The sequence below is a fragment of the Miscanthus floridulus genome, chromosome 10 (genome assembly GCF_019320115.1).
Source record: "Miscanthus floridulus cultivar M001 chromosome 10, ASM1932011v1, whole genome shotgun sequence".
Classification (NCBI taxonomy): Eukaryota; Viridiplantae; Streptophyta; class Magnoliopsida; order Poales; family Poaceae; genus Miscanthus; species Miscanthus floridulus.
The window spans coordinates 48,611,028-48,619,606 of NC_089589.1; the positions used below are offsets into that span (position 1 = coordinate 48,611,028).

Consider the following 8,579-nt stretch of genomic DNA (forward strand, 5'->3'; position numbering starts at 1 on the left):
AAGACAACAGAGATTTTCTCCCAAACTCTTGTATGTTGTTGGTCCAAATAAATCCATGTGTAGGAGTTCTAGCACTCTTGTGGTTGACATGAAAGCTTTGGTTGGATGAGTGTTTGCAACTTGCTTGCCGGCTTGACATGCACTACAAAGCTTGTCCTTCTCAAACTTCACATCCTTCAACCCTCTCACCAAATCATTCTTCATAAGCTTCTTGAGTGAGCTCATCCCAACATGAGCAAGTCTTCTATGTCATAGCCACCCAAGTGTTGTTTTGGTGAATAGGCAAGTCTTCAAGTTTGCATCTTCGGAGGTGAAGTCAACAAGATATAAGTTGTTGTATCTAAATCCATTGAATATCACTTGATTGTCATCTACCTTGGATACAACAACCTCCTTCTCGGTGAATAAGCATTGAAAGCCAAGATCACACAATTGCCCAACGGATAGCAAGTTGAAGCTCAATGAAGCAACATAGAGCACATTGGAGATGGAATGATCATTTGATATTGCCACTTTGCCCAATCCTTTAACCTTGCCCTTTGAATTATCTCCAAATGTTGTTTTCTCTTGTCCATCTACCTCTTCATCTAGTGAGGTGAACATACGAGGATCACCGGTCATATGTTGAGTGCAACCACTATCAATAACCCAATGACTTCCACCGGTCTTGTAGTTCACCTATATATAAGAGATTCAAGCTTTAGGGATCCAAGCTTGTTGAGGGTCCTTCACCTTCTCAACAAGTGACTTAGCCACCCAAATTTTCTTAGGCCTACTCTTGTTGGGGGGACCTAAGAACATGACTTTCATCTTTCCACTTGAATCTTTTCTAAGCATGTAGTGAGCATTGAAAGCAAAGGGTCTAGCATGCTTGGGCAAGGGTTGTGGTGGTGGAGTTTGACACTCATGAGCAAAGTGGCCTTCTTGTCCACACTCAAAACATCTCTTTGGCTTTGGCTTTGGCTTTGATTGTTGGTGTTGAGCTTGAGCCTTCTTCTTCTCTACACTTGCCATATATCCAATGCCACTTCTATCCATCTTCATGATGGTATTCATGAGTATCTCACTTTGGAGATGCTTGCCTCTAGCAAACTTGCTCAATCCCATCTTGAGATGCTCTTTCTCCATCTTGAGCTTCTTGTTCTCTTCCTTGAGAATATCATTGTTCTTCTCCTCCTTGAGTTTCTTGATTTCTTCTTTTAGCTTCTCATTCTCAAGGATCACCTCTTTGTCATGATCAAGATTTTCTAGCACAATGGTGTTGTGACTTTTCATCTCTTCAAGATCTTTCATGAGCTTCTCATTGTCACTCTTGAGCTTGACATACTCATCATAGTCATTGCGCTCAACCACTTGCTTGCCCTTGCTACTAGATCCATGCTCAATGCTTTCATCAATTAAATCATCACATGAGGTAGCTATATCAATCTTAACAACATGGTTAGTAGCATCATGTGGCTCATATGGTAAGAATTCTTGTGCAATAATAAGGGTATCATAATTGATCTTTAGAGTTGTATATTCATCTTTTAGCTTATTGTGACTAGTGATAAGCTCATTGTGCACCCACTCAAGTTTATCATTTTTATCTTTAAGCTCTTTCTTAGAAGATTTGAGCTCCTTGAGTTTGGATGATATAGAATCATTTGTTTCTTTGAGCTCATCATTAGCCTTTTCTAATGTATCACACTTAGCTAAGAGTGAATCATTTTTAGCATCAAGTTTTTCATTTGTAGCTCTACTCTTTCTAATGATCTTAGTATACTTTCTTAGTATTTTGACAAGATCATCATATGTAGGTGAGTCATCATCATCGCCATTACTATCATCATCACTAGCATGTTCATCATCACTACTATCATCACTCTTAGTTACCTTGCGTTCACCTTTGGCCATAAGGCATAGGTGTGTAGAGGATGATGGCGATGGTGGCGGTGAAGATGCAAGATCAATAGCAATGGCGGCCACCTTTTCATCGTTACTATCATCATCGGATGATCCACTTGATGAATTAATGTCCGTGAGCCAATCACCGACAATGTAGGCCTTCCCACTCTTCTTCTTCTTGTAGAAGTCTCTCTTTTTGCCATCTCTCTTCTTGTATGGCTTGTTCTTTTTCTTTTCATCTTCATCGCTTGACTCATCTTTCTTGCCCTTGTTCTTGAACTTTTCTTTCTTGGGCTTTGTGCATTGATGAGCTAGGTGGCCAAGTTCGCCACAATTGTAGCAATCCATCTCGGAGATTGGCTTTCTTCTTGAGCTAGTGAAGAACTTCTTCTTCTTGCCATCAAACTTGATGCCACTCTTATTTAGCCTTTTTAGCATCTTGGTGGTCTTCTTCACCATGAGGACAAGGCTTTCTTCATCATCTTCATCACTTGAGCTCTCATACTCAAGTCTTGCTTTGCCCTTGTCTTGGCTAGCTTTGAATGCTAAGTTCTTCTCTTTCTTCTTTGTAGAGGATGAGCCATCTTGTGGTGTGATGTGCATGTACATCTCATGAGCATTGATCTTTCCCAAGATTTGTATCGGTGTAGCGGCGGAAAGATCACCTTGATGTAGCACAGTCATAATGTGCCCATATTTATCAATGGGGAGTACACTCAAGATTTTTCTCACAACGTCGGATGGTGACATTTGAGTAAGTCCAAGCCCATTGACTTCCTCTACAAGAACATTTAATCGAGAATACATCTCATTAGCACTTTCTTTGGGAAACATCTCAAAAGAATTTAGCTTTTTAATCACAAGATGATAGCGTTCCTCATGCTCACTCTTGGTTCCCTCATGGAGCGCACAAACGTCCGACCATAGTGCATGGGCGTCTTTGTGGTTCCTTACACGATTGAACACATCTTTGCAAAGGCCTCTAAAGATGGTGTTGCGAGCCTTTGCATTCTATTTTTCATAATTCACTTCATCGCCTTGAAGTTGTGCGGCATTCCTAGGTGCTGGGAACCCTTGAGAGGCGGCTCTAAGAATTCCAACATCTAGAGCTTCTAAGTATGCCTCCATGCGGATTTTCCAATATGGAAAATCATCTCCCTCAAAGATAGGAGGAGGACCATCCCCGTGAGACATCTTGCTCTAAGCGATTAAGCTTAAAAACGTGAGCACGAGGCTCTGATACCAATTGAAAGGATCAAGATGCCCAAGAGGGGGGTGAATTGGGCTAATTCTAAATTCTCTTGCAATAATCAAATCCTACGGATAGCCCAATTAACCCCTATGCCTAGAAAAGTGTTTATATCAAACTGAAGCACAACAACCTCGCAACCTATGTTCCAAACTTACTCTAGCAAGCAATTCTATGGATTGTAAAACAAGTATTAAATTGCTCAAAGTAAATACTCAAAGTAAGTGCTCAAAGTAAATAGAGAGAGAAAGGAACGCGGTGATGTTTTGCCGAGGTATCGGAGAGTCGCCACTCCCCACTAGTCCTCGTTGGAGCACCCGTGCAAGGGTGTAGCTCCCCCTTGATCCACGCAAGGATCAAGTGCTCTCTACGGGTTGATTCTTCGACACTCCGTCGCGGCGAATCACCTAAAGCCGCTCACAACTTGAGTTGGGTCACCCACAAGCTCCGCCGGGTGAACACCAAACTCCCAATCACCACCAAGCCGTCTAGGTGATGGCGATCACCAAGAGTAACAAGCACGAACTCTCACTTGACCACGCGAAGCCTAATGAGAAGATGGATGCACACTTTGCTACTCTTGATTTGCTAGTGAGGCTACTCTCTTGGATTCTCAAATCACAAACACCTCGCTAGGACCTTGCTCTTCTTGGCACTCACAAACGTGTTTCTCAGCTGTTGGAATGAGCAAAAGTTACTCCACTCACGAGTGGAGCTTCTATTTATAAGGCAGCCTGAAAAACGAACCGTTATGAGCTTCTGCGGGATGACCGGACGCTCCGATCGTTTTGACCGGACGCTCCGATCAGTTCAACCCGCGAACAGTTTTCAAGTGATGACCGGACGCTGTCAGAGTCCGGTCAGTACCGACCGGACGCGTCCGGTCGCTCTTGGATGCTTACTGTAAACGACCGGACGCTGGATACTCAGGGTCCGGTCACCACTGACAGGACACGTCCGGTCACTCTTTCCCAAGTCTGGACCCTTACTGGAGTCGACCGGACGCTAGCCCTCAGCGTCCGGTCACACGACCTTCCAGTGTCTGGTCACATCAGACTTGTTCTTCACGGTCAAATGAACTGACCGGACCCTGCGGCCAGCGTCCGGTCGCACCGGAGCCAGCGTCCGATCAGTGTTTGACCCTCCATTCACTTCCAACTTTCGAACATATGTGAATGAAGTTTTCTCCAAAGGATCTTAGGCATTCATAGGAGCTACCTAGAGCTAGTTTTAATAAGTGTGCACCACACCTAACTCACTAGACTCAACTAGGTCAAGCTACCCGTTCATATCCCCCTTCATAGTACGGCCAAAGGAAAAAACAAAGTCCTAAACTATTCTAAGTGTCTCTCCAACTCCAATCGATACTTAGAACTAGTTATCCTTAACCTTGTCGTCCATCCTTTGAAAATCGAAACGATTTCCATCGTAGGGGCATGACAACCTCGATTGCCCAATCGATCTCCATTACCATGACCTAACTTAATTGCCTCTGCAAAACACACGTTAGTCATAGTAATCTTGTATTGACATTAATCACCGAAATCCAACTAGGGGCCTAGATGCTTTCAGTTGGGTTGTAGGGGGCACGAAATCCTCTCCTTTATCATGAAATCCTCAAGTTTTCTTTCTCAACTCGATCACTCACCGAAAAGTTTAGGATGTTTTTGTTCCAGTGCTTTAGATCTCCCCAGGCCATCGGCTTATTCAGCTGTTTTAGCACTTAGCCGAAAGGGGTCACACACATACGGCTAAATAATATTCAGACAACTCCAAGACCTACTCCCTTCAATTTTCACAGTACGCCCTGGAATTCAGGTTACTCCATGCACCAGCAAAACCAAAACAAATGGCCCTTGAATTCAGGCAAAATAAATGGCGCCGTGGCAGACAATTAATAATCCACTTCTATTTGCTTTACGTCATGATGCAAAACCAAAACAATGGCCGACCTTCTCCGGGAGCAATGAAAAGCTATAGCGTATTTCAGCGGCAGCTATTTCATTTAGCGGTTTCATTAAAAACATCAAAGCTCTCATTTAGCTATGCACATAAACAAATACTCAAAATACATATCTAGGACTCCAAGATAACTTGCTTCTAAGTCAGTTCTACTGCAAGTTTATAGTAGTCGATCAATATACTGCAAGTCATTCACATTCATTCAACATTCAACAATAAACAACTGTTCAGTAGTTCATCATAGTAGGCAAATAATACTGAATATTGTCTGCAAGCGCTTTCAAACACGCTTTCACACCTTTTTTTTTTCTCAGGAGTGCTCTAATGGGGTGCGCTGCTGCCCATAACAAAAATTTGTCATAACTCTCCATTATGTAATGCGATTTCCACATCATTAGTTTGAAGAACTCTGAGAAACCAGAGGGCATCTTGGAGCCATCTGGTTCCTTGAGTTTTGTGTGGTACAGTACTGGAGAGCTGAAATTCCCTGACGGTGCAGTTGCAAAATGAAAATACTGTCAGGAAAATAAAAAATTAATTTCTCTGACGGTGTATCGTCAGGGAATAACCGTCAGGCTAGCGGACAGGGAAATTGGAAAATGTCTGACGTTGAACCGTCAGGGAAATTAATTTTGATTTACCTGACGGTACTTAACCGACAGGAAAATTACTAACCGTCAGGGATAAAAACCTTCCTCTGTCGGTTACAACCGACAAAAAAATGGTAGACTACCGACAGAAAAATTGATTTCCTTGTCGGTGTAAAACCGACAAGATATAAGGACAATTACCCTGTCGGTCCTTTAAACCATCAAAAATATAATTTTTTCCCTGGCGGGGCCTTAATTTCCATGTCGACTTGAAACCATCAGGAAAATCAATTTTTTTGTCGGTGCTAATTTCCCTGACGACAGTGATATAATATCCTTTTCTATTATAATTAAAACAAATATGCTTAAATATAATATAATATACACAAAATCATGGAGATACACAATCATGGATATATAGATAGATTAGTCTAACATAAATCCATTACATACAATTATACAAAGATGTCTTGTTTGCATCAACATAGGTAAATACATAAGATGTCCAAACATTTGGCAGTAGACTGCGTACAACTTTTGGTCCACAAGCAATACAGCAAGCACACAGCCATGTGACTCTTTGTACTGTAATCATAATCTGGACGAGCGTCGTCAGCCAACCAAGTTTCTGGAGGCATAAAAGTTTTGCAATCAACTTCTCATCTGCCATTCCTGGGATATCCACTGATCAAGAAATAGTGAAGAGACGCATGCCTTGTACCATGTCACACTTTTCAGATGGGCAATACTGTTCATGCAAGAAATCAAAAAGGCTATAAGAATCGTGGCCATAAAGATACTTTGAATATTCAATATTCAATATAAGAAATTTGAATTTATACGAGTGGACAATGTCAATAGCTCCATACCTGGAATCCAATTATTCTTTTATGTGGAGATTTCTTTCTGCCATGCATACAGAGGGACTCGGGACCCCAGCTCTAGATGGTTTTCTGAATAATGCAATAGACAATGAATTAGAAAATTATGCATAAGCTTTGATAAGCATGCTTTGAATTCGTTATGCATAAGCTTTGATAAGCACCATGCTTCAGTCCATTAAACAAAACAGCAGCTAAGGAAATTATGATTCTTATACTACACAAAATAAAAGAACGGTTTAACAGCTCTTTGCAATGCCTTCTTATAAAGTCATTTAAAAAGTTTACTATTTCCCAAATAGCCAAATATCCAAATCAATTACTTATACTGATATAATAGCTTAAACATTAAGTCTTAATGGTAACAAAAGGGCAGATAATATAAGGTGCTACTTGTTTCTTAAGAGCAGGACAAGAACTTTGGCTATGATTTATGACTATTAAGGGGCCTTAAATAGTATTGCCTTGCATTCTATTTATCCAAAAATATCATACAAACTTTTCACCAACAAGTAGCACATTCGTATTTCTGGCATTGATACAGGATCAAACTGCAACATGGCTGCTACAGATATGAGAGACCGAGACAATATATGTAGCAAGTTAGCAATAGTCCGGCCATCACTATATCATACCGAGATGAGTTATAATATATCACCATCATTGGCAAATTATGCATCTTTAGTGTCCACATGAAAACAAATGATATTGACATATTAACGAATAAATGCTGTAGTTGTCTGAGGCTACTTCTCTACAGACATTAGCTTCCTAATGATCACAAAGTGCACAAACATCTAGTATCTTGAACAGAATAACAAATGATCATCTGATGTGTCATAGTAACGGCAGTTTCCTGTTATTGTCCCATCCACTGCACCCGGCCTGAATGAAACCAGCACAAGTATGAACTATTAACATTCAGAAGCATACAAAAAAACAATCGGCAAAATTTGTTAATCGCAAAGGTATTCGGATGCCAGGCCAAGGAACCGGAGGTAAGTTAGGGTTGGGGCTCATCACCTTGGTGTGGACTGAATGAGGACGTGTGGACGCCGGATTGGTGATGGAGTCAACCGGGGAGATCGAGGACGCGGGGGCGGTGCCTCGTCCGCTCGCCGCTGAAGACGACGCTGGGGTGGGGACGCGGAAGCCGCGCCTTGTCTCCTCGGAGCTGGGGCGGTTCGGCCCTACGGCGACGAGGTTCGACGGATCTGCAACGATGACGGCCATGAGTTCGGGCGCCGCCACGGAGACTCGGGGCCGTGCACCGCTGCCGCGTCTTTGGGCAGCCCCTCACGTGATACGCCAACGCCGGCTCCTCGCTAGGCCGCGGCCTCCGCGCTCCACCATCGGCCGCCGGGGCCACGACCTCCGCGCGCCGACCTCGGCCGCCGGGGCCACGACATCCTCACGCCGCCGAGGCCGCGACATCCGCATCCGCATCCGCATCCGCGCGCCGCCCACGGCCGCCGGTGCTGCGAGCCCCACGAGCCGCATTAGGGCCGCCCACCGCTAGCGCCTCCATGCGTGAGAAGCGAGAAAGCGGCGGCCGACGGGGGAGAGAAAGAGAAGAGTGTTAATGGCTGGCTAGGGTTTCATTCGCTTATATATGAGTTCTTTTTTGTCCAGATGAATCCTGGCCATTAGATTGAGATCAACGGCTGCTATCGTTTTGGCATTAGGTTTCCCTGTTTGGGCCTTTGCTGGGCTTCAGAGAGTCGCACGGGACTTGGAGAGTGAGTCAAGGTCTGTTTTGGGCCGTTTCTTTTTTTTTCAAAGGCCGAATTAAGATTCATTTATTTTAGATATAAGTTTGCTTGTGAAACAATGTTTTTTTGGTAATTTTAAGCATGTTTTTGCGAAACAAAGTGTAGTACTACTTTTTTTAAAATCATGTGAATTTTTTGTGCAATGATTATGCACCAAAATCATGTTATCATGCGAGTTTGCAGATTTTCCTAACCAACTTTGGAAATTATTACATTTGAAATTTTTATGCAATTATTA

General features: G+C 42.9%; 1 long non-coding RNA gene across 1 annotated transcript; it reads right to left on the minus strand.

Annotated features, from left to right (window-relative positions):
* Positions 1-6,100: 6,100 nt before the first annotated feature.
* Positions 6,101-8,132, minus strand: LOC136490178 (uncharacterized). Its single transcript, XR_010767540.1, has 2 exons — positions 6,558-8,132; positions 6,101-6,436 (listed from the first exon to the last, which is right to left on the minus strand). It is a non-coding gene; the product is annotated as an uncharacterized lncRNA (long non-coding RNA).
* Positions 8,133-8,579: the final 447 nt, after the last annotated feature.